Raw genomic sequence first — 14,574 nt, 5'->3', positions numbered from 1 at the left:
CCACAGGTGCTGTGTTAGGGCTGGTTCACTGCAGCAGGGAAACTGATGTCACTGAGCCACATAAGGATAATAAAGATAGGTGTGTTGAGGCACAGGCATGTTTGCCAGGGTCTGTCGTTGGGCCACCAATTGACAGTACACAGCTGTCCACCCCATCCATGCATACAGTCATACTACCAATACATCCATCACCAATGCCCATAGCTGAGGGACAGCGTACTGTTGGCATTGGCCAGGACAGTGTGGTATCCACGGCACATGCATCCCAACACAGCAGCCATGCCCAGATGTCTGGAAGGGTACCACATAGGCAGATGTCCAAGGGTTCTCGTAGGAGCACTGCTGCTCATCATACCACTGGCAGATGTGCCACAGGTCTGACAATGTCACACATGTTCCAGGCTGTCATGGAGGCACAGGCACATATGGAAAGGTACACCAGACAGGGACTAAGGGCTCAGAGGACCCATAACACTGTTGTCATTGACAGTATTCGTGATCTAGCAGGTGCCATCTGACATTACACCGAGGTCACTGATAGACATTGGGGAGAGACATTAGATATCCTCCGCAATGTCTTGTCCATGTGTCAGGACAGTGCGGGACGGTTGAGACATTGATGTGGATGTATGCCAGCAACATCAGCAGCTGGCAGTCGCTGCGGACGTCCCTCAAGCCACAGCCACTCCCGTAGTGCCAGTACCAGCCCCAGCAATGTTGGGGTTGGGCTGTCCATAGAATGTCCTAGAAGACCAGGGGCAGGTGGCTCTGGACAGTCCCAGCAGGGACCTGTGTCCAGTATACATCCATCCACCTCTGGGGATAATACCCAGTCTGGCTTAGTGCCTGATAGTGTCAGTAGCAACCCTGCCAGGCACAGGTACCGTATCCATGGCCAGAGACGGTGATCTGTAAAGCCTCGCAGGTACAGTCTGTGGCTGTCCCACAAATACCCGTATATGGCAGCCACATGGTGGAACTATGTGCATGCAGACACATACACATACTCCAGACACCTAGGGCTAACACATACCCACACACATTATAACAACATTGGCCCATTCCAGTATTCTTGCCCCCCCCACACACACACACACACACACACACACACACACACACACACACACACACACACACACACACACACATACATGTCAATTGGATGGCTCATTGTAGGCCTCTGGTGAACCAACAACGCACCCTGTGCATATGATAAAACCTGTGCCACCTCCTGTCATCTGTAACATCGATGCAGGAACAGGCTACCATGGTGCTGATGCACTGGGTGTCTATATAGCAGTATAGCAATGTTAGCATGTTGTCAGCTGTAGAGTGTAATGATATGCTTGAAGGTGTAGCTGAGTAGGCATGATGCATTAAAGATATGATTGTCATTGTAGTGTTGTTTACACCAGTGTTGGTTCCAATTGTATATTGTCCGGCCACGTGCCACTTGGCTGATGTGTGCAGTATTGGCAGCATGTTTTAGAGAGTGGACAGTATGTGTGGGATGTGTGTAGCACAGATTTTCAGGTGTACAGTTGTGAACATGGTGGAGGTGCACTGTCTGCATGTACGTGCATAGTGGACACATGGCCAGGGTGACATGCTCTGTGTTACACAGTAACAGTCCATAGTTTCTATCGGTGGCCAGTATGCATTGTACTACACACATTCCGGAACCTGACTACACATGTGTGTATGACATGGTTTGACACTGTGCTGTGGGTGATACTGTTACTATCTGTCATTGTTTTGCATTCTGGTGGTATACATCACTTCAACAGCCTGACCATAACCAATCGTTAGATGATGTCTTGACAACTGACACACAGATGTAGGACACACAGCAACATTTGGATCCTTCAGGTACTATATAATGCCAGTAACCACTGGTATTCACCTGCACCCATTACTGAGACCACTACTGTTTGCCATATAGCTCTCTTAGGTACAAGCAATCACAGTAGGGATATGTCCGTCCACGTCTGGTAATGCATACTGTGGTCTGTAATGCATTCTCCAGATGACACACACATACTCCACAAGGGTATCATACAGACAGATGCCTGTTGTCAAACTCATGCTGTAAAGCTATAAGCCAAACTAAGCATAGTCATCCACCTATAAGGAACGTATTATACCCACAGTACCACATAGGTAGTAGCCACCAGCATGATGAACAGGTACCAATGTGTACATGCAACCAAGTGTTATGTTATCTCTCCTTTGTTAATCACATTTACAAAGGTATTTTGGAATCCCTTGGTGGGTCACATAAGCAATAAGGGGTCTGCATGCATATCCACAGTTTGTTCTACACCTATGAATAGTCATCTTGGACAGACATTGCTGCGTTTGAACAGGTCTGACATATACCTCGGCCATAGACCCTCACTCACACATTCCAGTAGGAATCGTAATGACTTTGTGTGACACAGATGACCTAGGCCAGGGATCATTGCAGTGGCTGGCCTTGTCACAAGCATACAGATGTGACCTAAGGTCTGGGAAGCAGCAGCACAGTCTGGCAAGGATGACAGCTGTGTTCTTGGAGAAAGCAGGGTTCCCATACATGCAATCATTGAGGTAACATGTACAGATATGTATTTGACACACAGCTAGCTCACATGTGCAATGCATACTGATATGTCATACAGTGGTAAAAGCAAAACCCACAACACATTGACCAACAGTGTCACACACATACAGCACACACACTCACTAAGTGCAAGATTCAAACCCCTACCTAACTACTTCATGATACTAGGGGAGTACGCATTAACACGACATGCTAAACGGATTACTGGAAGTATCCTTTTCCACAGGTATATTTGTAGGATGGTGACATCATCAGACTTGACAAAGGTTACAGTACCACTTCTGAGGTGTTTCACTACTCTCCTAAAAGGTTGTTCCTTCCCAAGGGGAAACACACACACAGTTGCCCCATGCAGGATTGAAACCTCTACCTAACTACTTTATGATACTAGAGGAGTACACATTAACAAGACGCACTATATAGATTACTGGGAGTTGAATTTTAAACAGGTATATTTGTAGGATGCTGACATCATCAGAGTTGACAAAGGTTAGATTACCACTTTTGAGGTGTTTCACTACTCTCCTAAAAGGTTGCTCCTTCCCAAGGGGAAGGCACACAAACACACAGTTGTCCAGTGCAGGATTCAAACCCCTACCTAACTACTTCATGATACTAGAGGAGTACACATTAACATGACACGTTATACATATTACTGGGGGTTTTCTTTTCCACAGGTATATTTGTAGGATGGTGACATCATCAGACTATACAAAGTATGTTACATTAGGTGACATTAGATGGCCTACATTGAATGAATGTCTAAACACTTTGGTCATGTGATCATCAAAGGTGAGTTTACTATCTACCTGTATCCCCAGGGCCATAATTACTTTCTCTGTACATACTGGATTACCACCTATGTGGTAATTTGTGTTCACTTTGTATTACCCAAAGGGGATGACAATGCATTCTTTGCCATTCAGCTTGAGGGCATTGTTTTGACACCAGGTATCTGTCTCTAAAAGACACTTCTGGAGAATGTCTGTGTCAGCTGTACAGTCAATTATGGACCACAGTTTCCAGTCATCTGCAAATCCGTTCAGCCTTACACCTGCTGTGCTTGCTTGTACCTCTGAGCAGTATCGACTGAACAGGTGGGGTGCCAGGACCAAGACCTGTGTGATGCCATTTGTGACTGGCTTAGAGTTGGACATGGCACCCGCAACTATGAACATGTGTGTTTGATCTGTGAGCCACTTGGCCACCCATCCTGTGACATAGCTGTTCATGTTCAAGCTGGTACACTTGTCCATGATGATGGAGTGGGGAATGGTGTGGTAAGCCCTTAGTGAGGTCCAGGTGGGCTGTGTGGACTACTTTCATCTCCATCTATGTTCATGGTAACTGTTTTAAATAAGTCAACTAGATTTGGGAGCCAGGCTATGCCTTTAACAAGGCGAAGTTGTGTAGAGTCCAGTGTCTGGAGATCTCCAATGTCTCAGTGTATGGGTTCCATGACGATTTGCTCAATAGCTCTGTAGACCAGGCTGAGTACACATGTTGGGCAATGGTTTCCAGGTTCTGTTTTGGCACACCCTTTGTGGAGCTGGATGACTGTTAGTGTATGCCATTCTTTGGGTACATAGCCTGTGATACGCTTGAGTCTGGACAGTGAATGTAGGTGAGGGTGTAGTTCCTTGTGGTCCTAGTGTAAGATGCAGCCTGGGACAACTTACAGTCACATTGATGCTATGTTCATAGCTTTGGTGAGGGCTGTCTTTACATGCATGTCCATGATGTCTGTGTCTCTGCATCCTTCTGTGATAGACACACGCCCTTTTGGGGGTGATGGAGGGAGTTTACTCTGCACTTGTCCCCCTGGGTGTGGGCAATGAAAGTTGGTTTGGTGTATGTCATTACTTTTTTCAGTAGCTGACAGCATATTTGGAAGTTGACACCTATATGTCTGATATAGTTACAGAAGGCTTTGTGGTTGTTATTCTTACATTCCTTGGCAGTTTGTCTTTAGAAACTGTGCTTGGATTATTTTATGAGCAATCATTGTTTCATCCTAATAATGATCAGTGATGCCTTTCCTTTAGTGAAGTTGGCTCTAGCAGGTGTTAGTTTCCTCCTTCTGTTGCCTAGCTTATTTATGGGCAATGACCACCAGATTGTTTTCTTATTTTTGGAGGAGTGCATCTTGGTTTTATTTGTGATGTCTTGATCCATGCATCCCTGTAGATGCTCATAGGATGCACTTGTAAATGATTTGGCAGATTGTATACCATTATCCTATAGCAAGAGGGATTTGGGACTTTCCACTTTGGTCTTCGGAAGTGTGCTGTTTGCTTCTGAAAATGTCTTCACAGTGGTTTCATTGACTGGGTGTGGGGGCGGGATGTGGATGTCCAGTATGATTACTTAATTATCTGATATTACCAGTGAGGGGGTTTATCTCTGTTGTGGAACACTGGTACCTCATGTTGGTGATGATCATGTCCAGTATGTTGTCACCTCTAGTGGGCGTGCTGACCAGCTGTTCCAGGGTGTTAGAGTTTCTTAACTCTAGGACACATTGGGCAAAGGACGTTGTATACGAGTAATTCACCCACTCATTGTTTGGGTAGTTGTAATCTCCTCATATAATGGTGTTTGATAGGACCTTTATATTTGCCATTGTTCTCCGGAATACTGAGTGAGGTTCCTGAGACAAGGTACATGATCTGTAGCAGGCTACAATCTGATGGGCAGCTTTGCCAATGTTAGTTGCACTTGCATGGTCTCCAAGGCCTCATGCTGTGGCAGTAACCTGGAGGTGTGGATATCCATAAGGTAAATGGCTACACCACTTCCTTTTGTATTTCACTCGTGGTCTTGGGTCCAAAGGTCAGGGTGATTGTGAGTGTTTTATGTGGATCATATCCAACAGCTGCATGTTTGACATAGCTTTGGATGTTACGCAGTACACACCTCTGAGTAGGCGATATGCAAGGGAGTACAGATGGAGCATTTTGCGATGGTCTGTGTATGGCATGTATTTCAGGCCACTAATGCTTTTTGTGAAGTATTGCTGCTGGCTTTCCAGTTGTTGTAGTTGTCTTGTGAGGTACATAGCAACAGTGGTGTTGTACGCTTTTATAGTTTTAGTGAGTGGTGAATAGAGGGGAACAATGTCCTCTTTTATTCTGCATGAGACACATTTTGTGATGAGGTGTGCCACATAAGAGGGTTTCCTGACTACTGTGGGAATGTGCTTATCACAGTTGTATCCACTGTCCACCCGTGACCCAGGGTCTCTTGTCACACTTACAGTGTGAGGTATACTACCACCGTTGTAGTTCTTGGCTACAGAGTTTTTAACAAAGGGGATGACAATGCACCTTTTGGCATTGAGCTACAGCCCATGGCTTGGACAACAGCCATCTGTCTCAGTGAGGCCATTTTGTAGGATGTCCACATCTTTAGTGTTTACAATGATGGCTCCTAGTTTGCAGTCCTCTGGAAATGTCAGTAGCCACAGAACTGCCATGTTAATGTTTACTTCAGAGAAGTAGATACTATACAGCCTGGGAAGTTATCTAGTCCCATGGTTGCTGTGATACTGGCTTCAGAGAGTGTTTTTTACCTGTGCAGCCGTGATGACAGCAACTTTGCAGTCTTCCATTATAGACATGTGCTCTTTCATGGGTGAGAGGGGAGTAAAGTTAACACTGATCCTATCTGCCAGGATGTTGCCAATATCAGTTGGCTCTGTACATTTAGTGCCATTGAGCTGTAACTCAGAACAGATCTGAGTGTAACCATGACATGGACCTGTCTGTTGGGCAGAGATCTGCTGCGTGGACAGTATGCAACTGAGTACAGCTTGGGTTACATTCATTCTTGTTGCATGGGGCAACTATTTGAGGCCAGTAATCCTCTTGTTAAGGTTCTTCATCATTCTTTCTAGTTGATGAACGTGCCTAGTCAGAGTCCTCGCAAGTGTATTGTGGTAGACTCTGACAGGTCTGATGACTGCTGAGTAGTGGCAACCTCCTTTGACCTACATGCACAAACCTTGGCAGTTTGTGTGTACACATAGTATTTTCAGACCACTTTGTGAATGTGTTTCTGGAAGCAGAGATGACTATGCACATTTGTCCATAGATCCCTTATCATCACATCCATATTTAGCCTAAGTGTGTGAGCATGCCCAGTATGGCCTTTCAGTATCTTCCTGCCTGACATTTGCTTTGTTTGTTTGTGTGTGAGCATGCCCAGTATGACCTTTCAGTGTGATGCAGAATGAAATCCACTACATTTGTTGGAGTGTGTGAGCACGCACAGTATACACATTTATACCATATGTGTATGGTAAATCAAGGTGTATTTTTACAGCAGGGCTCACCTTTGTGTCATAGATCAACAGGGATCATGCTGTGCCTGCAGGGCTTCCATGAGACACTTTGCATAGACCTATCAACATTTCTACATACAGGGGGGACAGCTATTCTTTGTGCATTTCTAACCGTGGGTACACCGGATTGTTACTGTGGGTGTACATAGGATGTGGGTTTCACTTGACACTTATACACATTTGCTGTGCCTGCACTGCTATGTACAGGACACCATTACAGTCTGTACTGTTGCCTATCATACTGGCTTGAGGCATACTAGTGTACTACAGGTCTTAGCATCCATTGCCACATATATTAGCTTGCGACTTCCTAGCCTACACAACCCACATCACAATGCCTGGCCTGATGTTCTCTGTCTGCATAAGCATGTGGGTGAGGTTACCCATTTGCCTCATTAGGGGCATGATACAGCATTGCTTTGTGTTTGCATTAGTGTACAATTGTCTTGCTGTGTCTGTACCACTGCAATGCTATCATGGCTTAGTGGTTCAGTACTGTGACTATAGTGCACAGTATCCTGGGTTCAAGCCCTGTCACTGCTTTTTATTTTCATGCTGGCCAGACCAGACTGCTTAAGGTACAGTAAAGCAGATATGAGCATGTTTAACTGACTTTGCTCAACTTTGGCCGACCTTGGCCAACATTGCACGAGCAATTTTGTTTACATATACTAGATATTGGTAAAAGCTGCTTAGCCCTGCTTTATATTGCATAAAACATGGCAATCATGCCTCAGGTGGTGCTGCAGGGCTGCCTATGTTGGATGCACATACTGCACTCCCTATACATGTTTGGAAACAGGTAGTGTCAAGTTAGGCATCCCTTTTATTTTATGTGCGAGTCAGTGAGAGGTATCATTTCCAGGGTTCCTACTGAGCCAGGGTATGTGCTATGCGTTGCCTCTTTGGCAAGGACAAGGCATACTGGGCATGCCTCCTTCTGCCTACTGGGGCAGGCTGATGTTGTTCCTCCTCCGAGTCATGCTCTGCCTGTGCAGGCCTTGGCAATGGTGTGGGGCTGTTTGGCCCTGCCCCATGCTGTTCCTGCTGCAGCTGTTTTTGCAGGATCAGATTGTGCAGCATGGCACATACCATGACAATTTGGGTACATGTAGTTGGTGAGTACTGCAAGGCTCTACCAGATGTGTCCAGGCACCGGAACCGTGACTTGAGCATCCCAAACACACGCTCGATTACATTTTGTGTTTGTGCATGTGCCTCATTATAGAGTCCTTGTTCAGGTGTGTGTGCATTTCTGATGGGTGTCATCAGCCACGGCTCCAGTGTGTATCCAGCATCCCCCACTAGGTGACCGTCGGGGATGTCCCCATTTGCAAATGTCTGGTACAGCTGCGACAGATTCCAGATATGGGATTTGTGGTAGCTTCCAGGACAGCCAGCACACACATTCAGTATTGTGCCCGGCGCATCACACATGACCTGGCAGTTGATGGAGTGGAAGCCCTTGCGGTTGATGTAGGCCCTACCCCGCTCACCAGCTGGTGCTTTGATGTGTATGTGCGTGCAATCAATTGCATCCACTACCTCAGGGTATTCCGCTATTTGCTGGAAGAGACGCATATTGCTGGCCAATACCTGATGGGAATTGGAAAAATATACATGATCACTGACATGTGCTGACATAGCATTCAGGAACTGGTGCAGTACCCTTGATTCTGATGCCTGTGAAATCCCCATCACATCACCAGTTGGTCTCTGGAAGGTACCTGTTGCTAGTATTCTTAGGCTAACACATACCTTGGTTTCCACTGGGATGGGTTCCCCTCTGTTGGTTCTGTGTGTGAGGCTTGGCCTGCACAGCTAAACAATTTGCTGCAGGAGGTCTCTGTCCACTCTGTAGCACTCCACTATCTCCAGCTCATGTAGCCCCTGGTAGGTTACCCTGGGTCTGTACACTCTTCTCCGTCTCCTCACTGTGGGTTGCTCAGCAGCATTCGCAATGGCACCACCCTCAGCATCTTGCACATGTTGCCTTATAACAGCAATGGCAGCCCCTAACATTTTCATGTCTCAGTTTACGCTTTTTAAGTTTTCACTTCTCTTTGTTGACTGCAGTGTTGCAGTGTTTCTGAGAAAAACATGGGGGAATGTTGTTTGCAGAGTTTTAGGTGCTGGGCTGGGCTGGGCTAGTGTACTGCCTGTGTAATTGGCTGATTCTGATTGATTTCACCTGGCAGCTCTGCTAGTTCTCCTTGGTTAACTTCCTACTACTTCCTTTCCCTTCCTTTTCCCATTTCTGTTTCCACAGGGAGCAGCACCATGCAAACAAGTGCAAACACACTCACAAGCGTGCACACAGGCTTACACAGGCTTACACGGGCTTAGGCGGGTGCACATTCATGTATACTAGCTTAGACGGCCTTACACAGGCTTACACGGGCGCACACACATGCACACAGGCTTAGACGGGATTACACGCGTGCACACGCGTGCACATGTGCGCACACAGGGTAAGCAGCTTTGCAAGAAACTTTAGTGATAGCCACGGCGTACACCTTCAGTTTCTTGATTTCAGTTTAGACAACTGTAGACACACCTCTTTTAGTCCTGAGTAACTCACAGCAACCACATGCCACTCTGCTCCAATAAGCTTACAGTCGTTTTCATACATATCCCCTCATGATGTCACCCATCTCCTACTCTGTTACTCCCCTTTTCCTACTCTTACACTCTAGGGACATGGTTCACATAGCAGGAAATATTGGGATTCACTATCCTTATCCTCATTTGCATATAATTGCCTACTAATGTTTAGTTACATCTCTCCGACTGAGATTTCCCCCCTTAGCAACCTCTACTCAGTAGCCATGTTGTCTTCAGCCTGCCATTCACTTGCATGGCAGATTAATATTTTGAATAAATTCCCTATTTGTGCCTTTCATTTTTTGTTTTTCTGTTTTTTAGTGTGCAGCACATTTGCGCGGCACTGCGCTACACTTAAACATTGGAGATCGAGGTAAAAAAAAATATTTTTTTTTTATTTTGCAATGGGAAAAATGCCAATGGCCATATATTTGGCCATTGGCATGCTTCCTCAACTGGATGCATCCTTTATTTGGAGCTGTCACAGCTCCGTTTTGCTATTTGCAGAACGGTACTCAGTTAACAACTGAGTACATTTCTGCAAATAACACTACTCTTACTTGGACAGGTTAGTGTTTCCTGGATCGTAAATTTACCTCATTTGCATAGCTTTCAGCAGCAAATGAGGTAATTTGCATAACCTAACCCTGTCCGTGTAAGAGTCATTTTAGGAGCTCTCTTGCACACCCCTGCCGGCTGTTCCTGGATCGCACAGCAGACATGTTGGCTGCATGAAGTCTTACTCTAGTCTTAGACTCCATGTAAGCCTTCATGAATCCAGCCCACTATCTACACACTGGTCTGTTATTTTCTGTCTCGTTATATGAATTCACACACCGTGTTTATGACTCATTTTGTTTCATTTGCACAATTCACATCTTTTGACACTAGTTTCTCATTCTTTGTTCTGGAAATACTTTCTGCTCTATATTCCATTTCCATCTCCTACATCTATAACAGCTCTACTGACCTTGCAAAATCAAGTATGTTGCTTGTATTAAACAGGACTCTGACAACGTTTTCTCCACCCTCTTCCTGAACAGCATCTTTGCATTATTGTACCATTATTTCTTTAAAGATAGTAGTTCTCTGTCAAACACTTGCTATATAGTACATGTACAAGGGCTGGAGAGTCAGATTGATTCTGCCCAACACTCCTACATAAAAAAGTTCAAACTATACATTTTCTTTGGTTGAAAATACTTGTGACATATTTTTTTGTAAATCACTTTGCACTGGGATCTGACATGGCCTTGTGTATCTGGTAAACCTTATATCCTGCTATAAGTAACAGTAGGGTTTTCAGTCTTTCATCTGCAATTATAAATAAAGTATTCTTTTCATCTAATGGAAAATAGGCACCTTTATACTGTAACTAGTATTTGTGTGTAGTCCACTTTTCTAGTTTCAGGATTCTGAAGCAGATGTGCTTTTGGCTTCAAAAATAATAAAATAAACTTTGTGCATATTTTGTATTTTTGAAAATTATATAAGGTTATGACTATTTTTTTTACTGTTGTGTCTAGAACTAATTTGACAAATTGAACAAAGATACAGCAGAAAGGGCAATATTACAAAATAAAACTGAGGAGGGTGTCACCTTGAAAGGTACTTTTCTTCTTATACAAAATATACACTTGAAATCATATAATGGGTGAAATACTATTGTTTATTAGTACATGATGTGATGATAGGTGGTACTGCCAGCCATGCCAGGAGTAGGGCAATGGCTGTATAACTTATGTCAGCACAGCTAGGTGTAATTTTGTAACTAATTATATGTCATTTGTATATCAAACTGATTTCTACAGATGCTTGCAGTGAAAATGTATTTGTGAGGTTTGCTTGTGATAAAATATATCAACAGTGCACCCTGCTTGAAGAAAAAGAAATGTACATCTATTATTGTAACTGAATTAAATGTGCACATTGTAACAGCATATACTGGGAGAGAAGAGGTTAATTCACCTGACTTTGTAAAAAAAATATTCTTGAAATTAAATTAGTTGATAGGTTAAGCCATAAAGATGTTATCCCACAGTCTTGAAGGGAGCCAGAGATGCAATGTCTATGCTAGAGAATAGGTTGTAGCTCCTGTAGGAAAAGTGGAATTGTTTTATAGTTTTATGACTTCCAGCAGCTGTACCTCATCTGAGCAATGTTCTGTGTGTATTGCAGCACATAGGTGCTAAACCCTGGTAGCTTCTAGTGATGGGGGATAGTGCGAGAAACAAAGTCAGATAACCAGATGTATGTTATTTCATTCTGTACAGAAATAATATTTTAATATTAGAGGAGTCTGAAGTCTCAGCAGCATTCTGTATTCTGTCTTGGAGCTGACAACAAGGACCACTCACCCATCTTGCCTTGCTCTGTTCAGTAAGTAGGAACAGTAAATCTTTGAGTTAATCAGGAATAGATAGTGAGACTAGCTAAATACTGTTTTTCTATAACTGTGTGAAACTTTCCATCTGTGTTATTTTTAATATTCCCTGTGATTGAAACTCTGGTGTTTTCTGTAAATAGATATTTAGTATTTTCTTGTTCTTTTACTATTTATTATTAAATATATTTAAACTCCTCCCTCTGGCTGGTCCTTTTAGAAAATACTTAGGTTTTGAAGGTATTTGCACATATTTATTTGGTGATAACTCTGGCCACTCCTGAAAGCCTTGCTGTTTGGTCAACATTACTATTTGTATTAATATTAATTTCACTCAATATAATTGGATACCCTTTTAAGAACCTTATAGTAACTGACTGGTGGCAGAGAATCTATCTTACTGTCTGTCCAAAGTTGGTAGAGTGGGTAATCTGTGCCAGCCTTTCCTGTGTGTGTGTGTGTGTGTGTGTGTGTGTGTGTGTGTGTGTGTGTGTGTGTGTGTGTGTGTGTGTGTCTGAAAATTAAATCTCAAATAGTGTGTGTGTGTCAGCTACTTGGAGCAGAGACATGAAGCACTGGTTTTGCAGAGAGGGTGCTGGAGGATTTGGCTTGGAAACTTGGCTGAGGACCTAACCCTACAGCTGTACCAGTGGGGAGTCTTACTGGGGACCTGGAGGGAGACATATAGAGAAATCCAGACCACTGGGCTGACTGTTTTCCCTGTGTGCTCTTAAGGGAAACTGTGCTTGATACAGAGAAGTCTGCATCTGGAACTACTGAGTGTTTCCATTTGTATTCCAAGTGAATGTCCCTGTCCAGTGTCAGTGGGGAAGACAGAGGCTCATTGATTACTGGCCAGAGTGGGAACATCACACAGGTGACCTCAGTACTGTGAATTTGATCACTTAAGAAGAAAAAGGCAAACTGTCAAAGTTAACTATTTCAGGCAGAATTCTAATGTCTACCTAGAGAACACTTTTTGAATTAACCAGTGGTGAAACTCTGTGCATCAATGACGCTTAAGTGTAATTCAGTCATTATAGCTTCACCTTACTTCTTGGACTTGGCTAATCAGTTAGCAGCCTATGATAACATAATGAGCCAGTTTCATTCCCCCAGTGTAGTCCTTTGAGAACAATGGCTTTAATAAGAAGTCATTGCTTTAGCAACAGCATTTCAGTGCTGAATTATGACAAAAGCTTTATGATAGAATTAGCTGCACCTATAAGCTGCTGAATAGCTATTTCTGAATATTGTACTATAAAATTAAAGTATGACCAGATTGTTTTGCAATGACAGAACAGTCTTTGGAGAAAATACTTAAAGACAGACATAGTGAGGGAGATTCAAAAACGCATGCAACAGACTTATAACAAATGTGGCAGGCATTCATGGAACTGTAATCTTGGCTGACTAAGATTTGCAGCTTATCGATTCATTCAGGATATGGACAGATTGGACAAATAAGTAATTTAATGCTTTCCAAATTCGTGCTTTGTTCCTACATATGTATGTTTATTGTTGGCATCTGTCTTTTAGACTGTATGCAGTATTCCCAAGTACCAAAGTAAGCCTGTGACTGTAGTTCATACTATTCAATGTTTTATCATGTACCCCAAAAATGCTGCTCTTGTTCTGTTATTACTAGGAAGCATGTGAAAATCATTCACTGCATGCCAGCAAATGACATCAGCTGCAACAGCACACTACCACACAGCCATTTATACATTTTAAATAAATGACAATACAAGGTTGGATTCCATTAAGTGGAATCCAGCGGAGTGTGCAGAGTTCTACACAAGAATTGTGGCTAACCAAGTAATATGCAAATATGTCTAGGTGTTCAAAAAATAACTCAGCACAAAGTGCACATAACCAGCGAAATCAGCACAACCACAAGCAGTAATGTCAAAGCTGTATTCCAGGAAAACTCATTCGTGAAGTAAGATAGATGTGCATTACCAATCCACATCTACAGATGTTACACACGCTTGATGGAAGCAGATGTGGTATGAGGGTGTAGAAGAGGGATACACAAGAGGTATGACAGAACAGAAAGGTCAGAGGAAAAGGCAGGGGGCATGGACAATTTCCTTTTTTTGTGGGAATAGGGTCCATTTTTCATTTTTTGGAGAATACAAGGAATGGAAAAGACATGGAAAGTATAGTAGGGCAAAAGAGTAGGTATAAATATATAAACATATAAGAAATATCACAAGTCATGACAGACAAAGGATGGAAATACACATAAAGAAGAGGTAACATACACAATTACACACCTACAGACTATACGACACAGGAAAGGAAAATTGAAAAATAGGGTAGGGATGCATACCAGCCATGGTACAGTGCAAAATACATATGTAGCAATGCATAAATCATTGCTGACATATTACAAACTGTGTGACAGTCATACCAGAATGAGTATAACTGATGGTAAGTGTGTGTTGGACAACACTAAATGGAGAGTACCATCACTGCAGCACATGATGGATATCGAACACGATCATCCACTAGGCTGATAGGAGTGCAACTGTAAGCCAGGCAACAGCAAGGGTGAGCAAATGTAGGAGCAGACTAGAACCTCTAACCTTGCATGTGAAAGGCAAACAACCAAGCACAGTACCAAACAGCAGTATTACA

Source organism: Protopterus annectens, chromosome 1.part2 (genome assembly GCF_019279795.1).
Source record: "Protopterus annectens isolate FY-2018-M chromosome 1.part2, PAN1.0, whole genome shotgun sequence".
In the NCBI taxonomy this organism is placed as follows: Eukaryota; Metazoa; Chordata; order Ceratodontiformes; family Protopteridae; genus Protopterus; species Protopterus annectens.
This window is presented reverse-complemented; position numbering follows the sequence as displayed.